Genomic DNA, 14,641 nt, shown 5'->3' on the forward strand with positions numbered 1-14,641 from the left:
TTAAATTTAAGTTGTTCTCTGAATAAAAAAATATGTAGAACTTTTATTATTTACATTTCATGATAATAAGTTAGAGCCCTTTAATAAATACATTTCTCCTTATCGAAAATCATTATTTGTTAATACGCTCAGAAAATTCGACTATCTTTTCTCCGACCTTGATTGAAAAGCACTAGCTTTGGCGACCGATTCGCCGGTTGTCGCCAAAAACTTCGTGGTCAAGTTGCAAAATGTGCAAGGAGTACTCACTTCGTAAAATGAACGATAGGCGATTGTGTGAGGATCGTGCTTTATTGTTGACATCAGGAAGAAATTATTTTTAAGTGTTTTCTTTACTGGTTTGTTTTTATTATTCGTCTGCCAAATCTTTATGGTTCGACGACCTTCTGAAATTTTCTTCTGGAAATCTTTGGCGGAAATATAATTTGTGTTTTATTTGCATGTTTAAGACATGTTGTGAATATATGTTTACGAAAATCACGTGTTAATACGCGAGGTGAGTGCACAATTTTCATTGACATTTTAGCTTTTTTTTTTTCGTAATCATTTCTTGAAAACCCAAGTTTAATATCAATTCTTTGAAATCAGTATTTCTGTTAAGCAGCTGAAATGCTTGAATTAATCTAATTTCTCTGAAATTTTTTTTAACTGCTTCATAACTTTCTGAAAATATTTGTATCTTTTGGTTGCATGTTTTTTTTTTAAATTTGTTTGAAGATTTTGCATGTTTTTAGACATGTTGTGAACATATGTTTACAAAAAATCACGTGTTGATTCGCGAGGTGAAGGCACAATTTTCATTTACATTTGTAGCTCTTTTTTTTTAAATCTCTTGAAAACCCAAGTTTAATATCAATTCTTTGTAATCAGTATTTCCGTTAAGCAGCTGAAATATTTGAATTAATCTTGTAATTTGTCCGAGGAATTTTTCTTCACTGCTTTATGCCTTTCTGAAGGTGAAGATAAACTATCATCATTAATGTCGATTTTGTTGATATTTTTGTTATGACTATTTGCTTAAACTTATTTAACAGATAGTATTAAATAAAATTGTAAATCAGTTAAATGTAAGCCTTTCAATGTAAACGTAATTAATTATATATATATTGGAGAAATAATTATAATGATGTAGTATAGTAATAAGTTTTTTTTTAGCGAAATGAACAAAATTTACCAATAGATTGTTATAAAGTAGTATTTATTGACACTACAACACTACATAAATGAGATCATACTTTTAAAACAATCTTTACAATCTTTTAAAACTACTTTCTTTTCTTATTAGTTTTGAAAAAAAAAAGAATCATTTGTTAATAAAAATTGTTGTTTTTAAAAAGGATAGTTTGCTACTTATAAATGAGTAATATAAATTTGCTTATTTAGGGTTAAAGGTATTTTGTAATAGGATAGGGTATTAATGAGGAGGCATTATTTCGAACATTAGCTACACTCTTATGAGGTATTAAATGGTAAATGTTTTGAGCAGGGTTGGCAGGTTTTTGACATGTGACAGTTTTTGACAGTTTAAACCATGGTTTAAACCGTCACGTCAAAAACCTCACTGTCGAAAATGTCAAAAACCTATTTTCATATGTGAAATTTAATTAATATATAAAATTTATATATTTTTTAAAGGATAGTGTTTCTAAATATGTTCTAGAAAAAATAAATTTAAAATTTTGAAGAAACACTTATATTTTGAATAGTAACCAAAATCTTGTACTTTTGAAAACTCACATCTTTTGTAATATTATGTATTCATTTTCATGTGTTATTGAAAATCTGCAGTGATATTATTAAGAAATTTATTTATAACCAAATTTAGTGTATAGTGTATAGTATAGATTATACTAAAAATTAGACATTTTTAACATTAGCAGTTTTGCACAAATATTCATCTTTTAAAGAAAAATCTTTTTAATATTCTTTTAAATCTTCTTAATAATCTTTTTAACATAAGACAATACAAATTTAAGTGCTTTCTGTTAAATACACAGAGTAGTTAGTGTCGATTTACAGTATATTCAGCCTATTCATTTACTGTGCTGAAAATTTAGTTTATCCAAATACTTGTGAATTTCATTTTGCTGAATACGATAAAGTTTTGTTGGATATCTAAATATTCAGCTGTTGAATAATTACTTCTTGCTTTCAAGATATGCATAATTTGTATTCTTAATACAAGTGGAGAAAAAAAAATTAAGAGATAAAATTTTTTAAAAATGATAAGTGTTATAATTATAAATAAATATAATAAACAATATGAATTATATTTATCATTATTCATAAATATAACTACTTTTAAATTCAAATTAACATACTGGATAATAAAGATATTCGGTATAACATTAAAAAAAATTTTTTATACACTTGTATCTTACATCAAGTTTGTATTTATACAACATAACTTGTAAGTTCTTTTTAAATATTAGTTATATGTTCCTTATATGTCAAAAATGCATAGTAATAAACTTTTAATTTTCTTAAGCATCAAAAAGAAGAAAAAAAAATTTTTTAAATATAAATATTTAAACAATTTTAGTGCAAAATTTTTCTGCACATGCATTTGAATATAAATTTCTGAGATTTTAAATCTGTTATTTTACCTTAATTTTAATTAAAAAATATTTTAAAACCTGCTGATTACCTATAGTATAATTAAATTTCAATATAATGCATGGCAACTGTTGGTAGCTTTGAAGTTTATATATTTTCTTGGCAAACTTCAGTTTTTGACATTTTTGACGGTTTAAACCAGTATTATACCCTTGTCATGTCAAAAAGCACTTTTTGACGTCAAAAACCCAACCCTGGTTTTGAGGTAAGCTTATTTATCATATCTTTCTTATCTTATCCTGTTTTGGATACAGTTTATAATTTTTGAATTTCTGATTATTGTGTTTCGAATAGAAAATTAATCGAATAGTGAATTTTACCGGACGTACATTTTTTACTTATTCATTTTTTACCATACATTTTGTGAAATATCCGGTTTTTGTAAAATTGTGAAAAAATTGCTCGTAATTTGTGAATATAAAATAAACGTTAAGTCGCATTCTTTCAACCAGGGCCCTTCTTTTATGAATTTGTGTAAATAGGATCCTGTTATTACAAAAAACTTTTTTAAGGAGTTTTTAAATTGTAAATAGGTGCAAAATTATGCACAAAACTGTAAAATTGTAATTAAGAAAATTAAAATTTCAAAAATCAACAGCAATTGCTGCTTCTAAATTAGAGATGCAACATACAAATATTTGGTATTTAGCCTATACTGCTGAACACAGAATATTCATTTCGGACGAATAATGGCCGAAGACAAAACTTAATTCATTTACATACATCTTTCTTTTTTTTTTTCTCACTTGGAAGGGTTTATTCGATTAACAAAACAATAATGAAGATAGGCAAATTTGTGAAAGGTTCGATTAAAAGAGAAAAACATTTTGTGAAGGGTCCGTTTTTAAGTTAAAATAATTTGTGAATGGTCCGTTTTAATGAAAAGATATTTTGTGAAAGGTCCGTTAACGGATCCAAATTTCTTTTAAACAGACCCCTGATAGTATAATCAAATGATTAAATTATAAATCTCTATCATGAGTTGGAATACATACATTAATACAAATCTGCGATTGAGTAATTTATTTTAATTCTGAAAATCAGTGGTGGAAAGTGCAGAGCAAATATTAAATGATAAAATCATGTAAAATATATATCAAAATAGTACCTGTCAGATTTTAAAATGACTAGGTATTTTTATATTTTTGTATGAAGAAATTAATATAAATAAAAGAGTTATAATTTACTAAATCAATACTTTTAAAACTTGATTTATTTTATTAATCTAAATAGCACCTAATCTTTCTACTCTATTCAATCTGCTAGTTTTTGTAAGAAAATTTCTTTTATAGTCACATTTTGAAAAAATACTTTTTTTTAAAAACTTATGAGAGAAGTGTAATTAATGTAAATTGATTTATTAAAAGTGTAAGAATAGTTTAAAAATGAATTGTTTTCCTGTTTAACTGAAATTTAGAATAAAATTTTCCAGTTTTTCCTTTAAAGATGTTCTTCATTATAGTTAGAAATAGGCAATTTGAATAAATCTAGTACAAATTTTAGCATTTAACTTTTCTATACATTTATAGTAAGGATTTTATTTAAAAAGAAAAATACTCGGCTAGACCAACTGCTATTTATTCCGCTTCAGTAGCCAAACACTGATTAGTTATTCTGTGCATTCCTAGTTTCTCCATCATACCTTCAATATTTTAAGATTGTATCGGCATTACTTTGTTTTAAGATTAGAGGGATTGAATTTGTGTTATTATACCCTTTTACTAATATTAATAGTTTTTTCAAGTTAAAAGCCCAGAAAATAGATATTTTTTAATCCAAATTTATTAAATCTTCAACTCGTGAATTTCAAAAGTACGAGTTAACAAACAGAAAAAGTACATTTATAACCAGTGGTTTAGTGGCATGAGATCTGGACTTCTCTCATTCTTTTAAAACAGGATGGTATTTTTAAAATCCTTTTTGATGGGAGGTGTTTTTTCAGTAGTTTTTGTTTAATTTTCAACTCATGCAATTATATTATCTTCTCAATTTGTCTATTTAAATTTCATGGCAAATATCAAAAATAGGCTAATACTTTCATGATCCTTGCTTAAGTCGGATAGGAATGCACAGTGCCAGTTTTTGTAGAGATTGGTTGAATTCCTAAAAAAACTGTCAAAATAATATAAGCTCTGTTAAATATTTATTTTCCATTGAAATCACACTTTATAGTAAGATTGGTCCATAATTACTAATAGTCCTCATTTCCGAAAAAACCATATGCTACATTCATTAAAAGGCTTAAATAACTCCAGATAACTGTTCATTTAAAATCTTAACACCGTCTTTTGAAAATGTTTTACAAAATGTTACTAATTGGAAAATAATTGGATAACTAAAAAAAAGGAATTTTAATCAGAAAATTATCACATATATATATTTTTCTGAATTAGGGGTATTTACATTAGGGGGGATGTTCCCTAGGAAGAAGTCATCCCTAGGGAAGAAGTGATATGTGTGTGTATTTTTAGAAATAACTAGTGTAAACAATTATGATCGGATTTTGTTCAGTTAAGATCTTAAAACTTATTTTGAGTTATTAAAATTTTAAAATGCCTAAATTCAAAACTGATAATTTTAAACTGTTTTCAATTTCTTTTTTATGGCTCATTTATAGATCATTAAATATTTTTTATCCATTAATAAATACAACAAAACGAAGACAAAGATAAAATAATATATTTTTAAATTTATCCGGATTAAGGCAAAACATTTTTATTTCATCTGTGAGAAAGTTAAAAAAAAAAAAAAATCCCCCCCCCCCCAAAAAAAGAAGGGAATTTATATTTGCTATCCTGTTAATAAAAAAATTTGACTGTTTAAGTCAAATTTGTTATACATTTCCTAATTGCGAAAACGATTTTCAATTTTTTAGTTCGTATACGATTTTCTAGTATCTTCCCAAATCAAATGTTATAGTCATAAGTATCTGTATCAACCATGTAAATATATTAATTAGCATTGTTTAAGTGTGATTAAAACATTCCATCCCGATTTTATTCAATTTATTGTTCTTATTTTCCCTAAATAATAATTCCATTGACTAGGAAGTGCGTTTCTTTGCTGCAGTGAGTTTTCCTGTAGAGCTACAAAAAATAACTGTGCAAGTTTAAATTTTTCTCTAATTCCCTCCCCCCCCCTCATGATTAACCTTAATGTGGTGAATCTAAGTGCTTTTCATTTCACGTGACTATTGCTTGACCTTGGTCTTGTATGTGTGTATTGTAAGATAATAGTGGAATTTGATTTTGAATAGCCTATGCAAGAGGAAAAGTTGTTTGCATTTTTGTGGCTTTTCATTGAATGCTAATTTTATATTTTATTGCATCTAGGATTAAATTCTTTCTTGCGGTGAATTTGATTATAATCAACGCAAACTAAAATTATTTAGTAGTGCGTTTTAATTTAAAATATGCTAGGAAAAAAATAAAAAATTAGTAATCTTTTTTCTTTCTTTAATTTGATTTTTGAAAAATAGGGTTTAATTCCTTTTTTCCACTTATTTAATTAGTACTTAATAGCCTGAACTAAAATAGTAACTAAGATTTTCAATGATTAGGTTGTAATAATTAAATGATTTTTGAAACATTTTAGTTAAATATTATCTGCTTAAATCACATAATTGATTTTAAGCATTATTAGTACTGATGATTTGTATGTATCAGATGATTTGGAGGTACATATTAAAAAAAATCTGATATTTAATTACAAAAAAAATCAGATTCTTTGATTTTTTTAAAAATAAAATCATGATTTTTGTCAACCTTATTTGAAAGTTATTTTATTTATTTATATGCAGTAAAGAAAAAAAAATTAACCTCTTGAAAAATTAACCGTTTTCTTACACAGAGGGTAGAATGCAAAATTTTTATTGCTTTTAAATTCGAAAGTATACATATACTTAGGTTTTTTAATTCTGATATAATTTTTTATGCTCTAGAAAATAATTAAGTTATGATCAGTTGCTATGAAAACTCAATTGATTGTGAACCCCCTAAAGAAAGCTAAGCCCTCTTAAAAGAAAGGTTGTTCACCCAGAATCTTTTATTATAAGAAATAAGGGATCATGGTAATGAGAATTCGCACGTCCGAAACTCGTCACATTCCCTTAGGGATCTCTGGTTAATATCCTTCTTGAAAAATAAATACTGTCAAGTTCGGAGGGCATTTCTTGTCAGACAATAACCAGCTACTTCTATTAGAGAATTTTTCAGAAACTGGAGCAGTAGTTCTTTTTCGGTTGCCAACTGAGCTGTAATTAATTATTGTTCAATTCACTCTTATGAATTCTACTTGAGCAAATGCTAGCCTAATTTTGCAGAAAGCAGTGGACCTTGTTCAAAATTCGGTAGTCAGAGTCGAGTGCTTTATTAAATTTGTTCGGCCTTCACTTTCTCTTGTGTTCGTTTCCGGCAACATCATTACCCATGTAATTTCCTTCTATGAAGTGCTGCTGAACTCGTGATTTGTGTTAAACATTTTAAATATTGTTTTAAAAGATACTGTTTAAAACTGCAATTTATAAAAGGTCGTTGTCCAATGTCCATCAGCCTATTTACAACTAACAAATTAAAATTTGTTACTTCATCCATTTTCAACCCAGATGTGTGTTCAGCATTTGAAATGAACTCGGGACTTATCATTGAGCCTTTTTAGAAACACAACTCTGTCTTGTGCCTTATTAAAATATTCATTAAATTCTAATAAAAAAAAATTAATATTATTGCGTTGTGAAAGTTAATTTTAAATCGTATATTTCGTATGTATGTAGGGTTAGAGTTAAAAGTGTAATTCATTCATTAAAAACTACATTTTAAAAAGTCATTATTTTCAAGGTTTTAAAAGTCATTATTATCATTATTATTAAAAGTAATTATTATTAAAAGTCATTATTATTAAAAGTCATTATTATTAAAAATCATTATTATTAAAAGTCATATTATTTAAAAGTCATTATTATCAAGGTTTTTTGAGAGGTTAATTTAAAGTAAAAAATTAATGTAATGATAAGCTACAATTTAAATAATTGTCGCAATACAGAGATGCCAACTTGCTCTGTACATCGAATAAATATTTTCGAGTGGTAGTCTTTTAATATATGAATCTTGGTTTAATAAATTTGATTTATAAGGTTTTTACGCACTACTACTTCTAAATGATTCAAAGTCTTCTGTGACACGACGCTTTGTTGCAGTCAAGCCATGCCGAGCCTTTGAAGAAGTTGGCAAATTAACCGAAAATCAGCAAATTTTAGTTAATATTTTTCTACTGTTTTTTAAAATATTTTTCCGAATCTGAAGCAGCTATTATTTCTGGTAATATTCATTCGAATTATATTTTTATTCACTGTAAAATTATTTATCTAAAACATCTGAAGTATTTGTCGAATTTTTAACTAACCGGAAAAAGTTTAATTTTATGTTTTTTCATTTTTAAGTCATTATTATTTTATTTTTAAGTTATTTTTTATGATCATTTTTAAATATTTCCAAATCTTAGCATGAGAGGGTAAGCATTTGTCAAGGGGAGTGGCTATCCAACCAAAATTCCAAACCATTCTTCTCCCGTAGTGCGTTCCTGTTCCTACAGGCTCTACTTCAGATTAGTTCAGTTATGGTATAACAGGAGGGCAACCATTAGTCTGACTATCTCACCCCACATTCCATGTGCTTCCCTGCACCTACTTGCACCATTTGATGTGAATTCAATTAATTAAAATTTCTTTTAATTTTTGAAAGAAAAACATTACGCAAAATTTTCGGTGATATCCAAGAAAGTAACGTCTGGCGAATTTTCTACAATCATGAAATTTATGCTAGATATGGGCGGCCAGATATAGTAAAAATCATGAAATCGAACTGAATAAGATGCATTAGTCACTAACTTCGATCAGAAGGTAACAATTTCACAAACGTATTGACCTTCAACAAGCCAGGTGGCACTTGTATACCGGGAAGACCTCCACTTTATATGAATTGATGTTAAATAAAAAAACAGTATTTGGTTGACTGATTGGAAAAGAAACTGTCGGGACGGCCCTGGACTTGTTTTTGGCTGTAACGCTAGAAATGAGTTAAGAATTTGCTCTAAAATCCTAATGCTGCCGTGCAATAAGAAAAAAGAAATCAACGTAAGCGTAAAAATATTTTAAATTGAGATTTTTACATATTTGTCAGTTTTTCTACGATGAGCTATTTATTGCAAAATTATTATTTTTTTTTTTCAAAAATTAATTTCGTTTTATCAATTTACTGAAATTTTATTATTCATAGCAATAGAAAGAAAATGCTTGTCAAGCCATTTTTCTCGAAATTTATCTTGAAGCACTTGCGTTGATTTTTCAAATGCACGGCTGTGTATACAGGTGTATTATAAATATGCTCTAATCTTCAGCTTTAAAGTTTGATACAGTTATTATCTTAGTTTTTTAAATAACAATTTTTTGAAACTGACTACATTTTATTTTCTTCAAAATTTATAATAAAATTGATAAAAAGCATTTTTTTAAAAATTCCATCTATGATTCGTGTAGTTCTTACATTTCTAAATCACTCGCAAACTTGTATAATATGTGAAAGAGTCATAAACATAAATTGTCAAATGTTGCATGATGCAGGGCTATTGCACCATGTAACTTACTGTTCGAATCTTAAAATGTAGAGCGGAAGGCTCATCATTTTCTTTGACTGTTGTGTTGCATTCATCCCCAATTTTTATTTCTCTTTTGGACGTGTAGGAGAGTTACTCACGCACGAGACAATACTTTTTTTTTCTGTAAGGGAGGTCTTTATTTTTAGATTTTATTGCACTAGAATTCTATTTCGTTGCATGTCAATCTCCCGCGGGTGTTCGCATCGTAGGAAAGCATCTGCGGCTTATTGCACGTGGATTGTGAAAATTCCAAGCTGTGAAAGCGAAAGTATCTACTTCCTTAATTTAATTTTTTTTTATTTGAATTAAATCCAATATTAACTATAGACCACTGTTGCTGTAATTAGAATCATTGCAGGTATCTTTTGACATTATAACTAAGGTAATGGTTTTTGGGCTATTTTTTGTTTAATTGAATGTTTTATGCACTGTTGTGAATCAGTAAGATGCCGCGTCTTTTTTTTTTTCCCCTCTCTTTTTGATTCAATCAGGAAATTTCTTTTTATTGTAATTAAGGCAATCGCTCGAGTAGATAACTTAAAGGTTTTTCTTTGTAAGTTTTTTAAAGGATTTGTAAAAGTATAAATACTGTTATTTAAAAGACTTAGAGCAGCGGGTCCCGATTTTTTCAGCTACTTAACCGGAAACCTGACTCTTAAAAAAAACTTTTTTTTTTCTTTCAAGTGTTTATGTGTTTACAATAAATAAATATTTAGAAACATTAGTGAAAAATAAAACAATTTATTTTATTTTATTGTTTCATCAATCTTAAAACTAAGTTTTATGTTAGACAGTTGGTGAGTTTACAACGACTTACAGTTCATTAGTTTTTGACCTATGCATAAATCAAATTGAATAATAAGCTGACCTATGGTTTTTGAAAAAGAACTCTTATAAACTGAGATAAGTTATCGAAGAAAGAAAAAAAATTCTTTATGCTTGAATTTGGTCATTTTATTCTGATTTTTAAAGTTCGGTGAGAAATCCTGATGCAAACAGTTGTAAATGCACATCACTTAAGTAAATTTAATGTATATTTGGATAAAAAGTATTCTTTAAAACTTTTCTATTTTTTATTGACATTTTATTTAAATAATTTCATAAATATAACTGAAATATTAAATTAAAAATCAATTGTTGGTTGGATACAAATCTATTACAGGTTTCAAAAATAATTACTGGTTAAAAAAAGTCTCAACTCATGGAGTTACCTGTGCTCTTTTCACGGAACCTTAGGGTTCCGCGAAATGCCTTCTGGGAACAATTGATTTAGAGTATGAACAAATATGTAGAAAAAAATTCCTCCAAATCTTTGAAACACAATTTATTTATTTGTGGCTTGTTTTTGTTTGCATTGTAGTTTTTAATTGTTTCACAATAAGCTCTCTAATAAGTAAAGGATATTTTCTCGTCTTTTAATTGAAGTTGATATTAATCTTTTCAATACATAATTTTTTTTTTTGTATGGGAAAAAATAGTCGTAGTGCAGTTTAATACTAGTTTTTCTGTGTAGTTATCTCTCTTTTTTTTTTCTTAAAAAAAAAGGAAATTTAATTATTTGAGAGCCTTAATAATAATAAAAGAAATACATATAAAATGAGAAAAAGTTTTTATTTGTATTTTTCTGCTATGTAAATATTTGCTATAGATTTTATCGAAATAAATTTGACGGTTAGTTATATTGAACTAAGAAGTTACTGTGATATTAGTAATAAATCTTAAGTTGCTTCAACTAAATTAAACAAAAATATTATACATAGAATATAATGCATAGATGTGTCAAAACAATTTTATTCCAGACTCACTTCAATATGATGCCGCGGCTGTTTTCTATTCTAACAGCTCCACTCCCCCCCTTTTTTTTTAAAAGAACTCAATAATATTTTTATGGAAGTGCAATAACTTCATTGGAAGCTGTTTTTAGAAATTGAAGTACCGTATTTCTTGTGGTCTCAGTATTTATTCACCTACTGTGTTCAATAAGAGATGTTTTCTGAATTGTATGCTGTAGTTATAACTAAAAATGTCTTGAAATGCCTATTTCGTTACCATTTAGAAAAATGAAATAATTTTTATTTTTATTCTTTCTATTCTATATTTATTTCTTTTTATTTAATTTATGTATAATGTACAAATAAAAATAAATAATGGTTTAATGTTGTGACCTTAAATATGCGAATTAGTACAGACAATAGTTACAAATTCAGACACAAAAACGTACTTTCTGTGAATAAACAAACCTTTGTTTTTCGGCGGATTCGGAATTTTGACGTCGGAAATATGGATGTAGCCGCAATCTGGGAGATATGGTCCCAATAGTTTAGTCAGGAAAGCGATCTAAATTTTGGACCTCTTAATGTTAATTTTTTTCTTTCACCATAGTTCAAGAACTTTTTAAGCGAATTGGAAAAACTTTGCACTCAATTATGAAATTCGTTTATCCAAAGATAAAAACATGCATCAAATGCAAAAAATAACTAAGTAAATATTTAATATTTTTTATTTTATTTAATAGTTCCAAAAATTTTTAAATTGGGAAGTGCGCAGTTTTTATGTCAAAGAAAGCAATTTCACATGGCAAAATAAATTTGCGTGAAAGTGGTCAAAAAGTTCTTAAAAAATCGAATTTTAAAAAGTACGTTATTTTTGTGTGTGGAAGTCCTTTTTTTTGTATTATACATAAACATATGATCGCTTCACTTCCAAAATCGATTATCTCCACTTTTAAAATTTTTTGTAAATTTAATTTTTTAAGTTCTCAATTGACTTTTTTTATTTTTTCTTACCGCTTTACATTGTTTTATGAAATGAATTAAAAATTTCGATTTTTATTTAACAGTACGAGTAGTCACTTCTGGAAATTGTAAAGTATGTGAGTGAAATGTTTTTTTCTACGCGTTTATCGCTTATCCATGTTTTACGTGGTTGCCGTTATTATAATAATCTATTGTCATACACTAAAGATTTTCCTCTACACAGCTGGTTGTGTTTTAAAGTAATCTCTACGAATAACGTCACAATTACGTGATGGAAGTGTTGTTATTCTCTCTAAAAGTAAATTTACTTTTTACCTTTTGTAATTTCCCTCAATCGTATTTTGTCAGCTGTTATTCATTTAAAGGCAGCAGATTTTCAACAATTAGATCTCTCCGGCCTTCCCTGCAGTCGTCCTTCTCAGTGTCACGATCGCGAGTGAAAACAATAATAATGACTGAAATGATGTCAAATTGACTGACACCATTCCTAAGAATAGCGTTAATTGTTAATAAGTACCTGCGAGGAGCCGTCTCCAAAAAGGCAGATAACTGGCGGCTCTTGTTTGGATGCATCGTGGAATGAAATGTCTGTTTTCGTCTGGGAGCATACAAATTGAGAGGTTTGTCAAGGCCAGCACTTGCTGTATGTCGAACCGTGAACAGAGCGATGACTGCTCTTAATTACTTTAATTTCTCAACTTTAGTTTGATCGATTATGTAGGGTAGTCTCAGAAGAGCAGACTATAAAATTCAGTAATCAGGGGTCTGTTTAGAAGAAATTTGGGTCCGTTAACGGACCCTTCACAAAATATCTTTTCATAAAAACGGACCCTTCACAAAATATTTTAACTTAAAAACGGACCCTTCACAAAATATTTTAACTTAAAAACGGACCCTTCACAAAATGATTTTTCTTTTCAAATGACCCTTCACAAATTTGTTTATCTTCATTATTGTTTTGTTAATCGAATAAACCCTTCCCAGGGCAGAAAACAAGAAAGAGGGATGTAAACGAATTAAGTTTTGTCTTCGGCAGACGATTCTTCCATTATTCGTCCGAAATGAATATTCTGCGTTCAGCAGTATAGGCTAAATACCAAATATTTGTATGTTACATCTCTAATTTAGAAGCAGCAATTGTTGTTTATTTTTTAAAATTTAATTTTTTTAATTATAATTTTACAGTGTTGAGCATAATCTTGTATATCTTTACAATTTAAAAACTTCTTGAAAAAGTCTTTTTTTGCAATAACGGACCCTATTTGCACAAATTCACAAAAGCGGACCCTGGTTGAAAGAATGTGAGTAATTTTTTCACAATTTCACGAAAAACGGACCTTTCGCAAAATGTCTGGACAGACCCCTGATGATGGAAGGTTGTGTTATATATAAAATATTGTCAAGAGCTCTTAATTTTCCTAAAATATCTGAAGAGAGAGCAGATGTGGCTCAGAGAATAGAGATTTCGTATCCCAATGAGATGAGCCGAATTCAAATCTCAGCTATGGCTGGTTCATATGAATACCGCACCCGTCTCGCACCGTGCACGGTGCTAACGTAGAATATCCTCAGTGATTGACGGATCATCGATTAGAGCCTCCTTGCCTTTAGGATGTCCGTGAGAGGCTTTCGTCGTTTTCCTCTCCATGAAACGCAAATGCGGGTTAGTTCCATCAAAACGTCCTCCACAAAGGCTAAAATTTCTCCCAATAATTGTTAAAGGAGTTCCTTGTCTTCGGGGTTGGGTTCAAAATTACAAGGCTACGAAGTTGTACAATGATAGTCATAAACTCAGAATTGGGTTGGCTGTTCAACGGTGGTTACAAAATAAAATATCTGGAAGAGTAAAAAAAAAAAAAAATCTATAATTAAGTATGAATCCTAAATTGTGTGACTTAATATTCGGGTATTTTGAGAATTCACTTCCCGAACGTATCTTTCTGTCTTGTGTATGGAGTAAAATATGGAATGGTCTGACAGTATTCCATTATTTCTTTTATATTTTTAAATAAAAACGAATATTTATTCTTTCTGTTTAATTTGTTTTCTAAAAAATATGTTATAGTTTAAAATATAATCGAAGAAAGTTCTGTAAATTAATACAATTCTTACACTTTCTAAAATTTATAGTTATAAAAAATTGTGCTATGAAATCACTATTTCGCCGTCGAATTTTTGATATGTGAATACCCGTATTATATTTTGTCGAAACTTAAATGTATTTATGCCAAAAATTTTAAATATTAATATAATTTTTTATTCGTGTAATTTTAAACCATCAGATTATCTGTGCGAGTGATTGGAAGGAACATCGCTGGGATGTGTGATAATTAAAAAGTTTAATGAAAATAAAATGGCGTGCAAGAAATTTTAATCGCATCAATAATCGAATTTCCTTTTAAACTGTTTTTCTTTTCTCTCTCCTTTCTGGCTTCGAAATTGATGGAGAATAAAATTAAAAATTATTTCATAATGAGAACTAACTTCCGGTTTTTCGTCATGGTTTTTAGAAGAAGAAACTAAATTCGATTCCATGCGTTCTTTTGGAAATGATGGGTGCATTATTCCCAGTCATATCATATGATTGGAAGAATTTCTCTGTTTTCATGTAATTAATG

At 28.3% G+C, this 14,641-nt stretch overlaps 1 protein-coding gene across 3 annotated transcripts in view; it reads left to right on the forward strand.

Annotated features, from left to right (window-relative positions):
• The window catches only part of fwd (phosphatidylinositol 4-kinase beta fwd), a 73,869-nt gene that overhangs the window by 9,640 nt on the left and 49,588 nt on the right, over positions 1-14,641 (forward strand). The window contains exons 1-2 of one of the 3 annotated variants that reach the window (XM_087150274.1): positions 242-456; positions 735-782. The exons of 1 other annotated variant lie outside the window; for it this stretch is intronic. The gene's annotated coding sequence lies outside the window, so the exon portion shown is untranslated. Of the gene's footprint in view, positions 1-205; positions 497-734; positions 783-14,641 lie in introns of those variants that run through there. One more of the 3 variants, XM_043039202.3, reaches the window with a different exon arrangement.

Source organism: Parasteatoda tepidariorum, chromosome 8 (genome assembly GCF_982258835.1).
Source record: "Parasteatoda tepidariorum strain Cologne lab strain chromosome 8, Ptep-v5.0, whole genome shotgun sequence".
In the NCBI taxonomy this organism is placed as follows: Eukaryota; Metazoa; Arthropoda; class Arachnida; order Araneae; family Theridiidae; genus Parasteatoda; species Parasteatoda tepidariorum.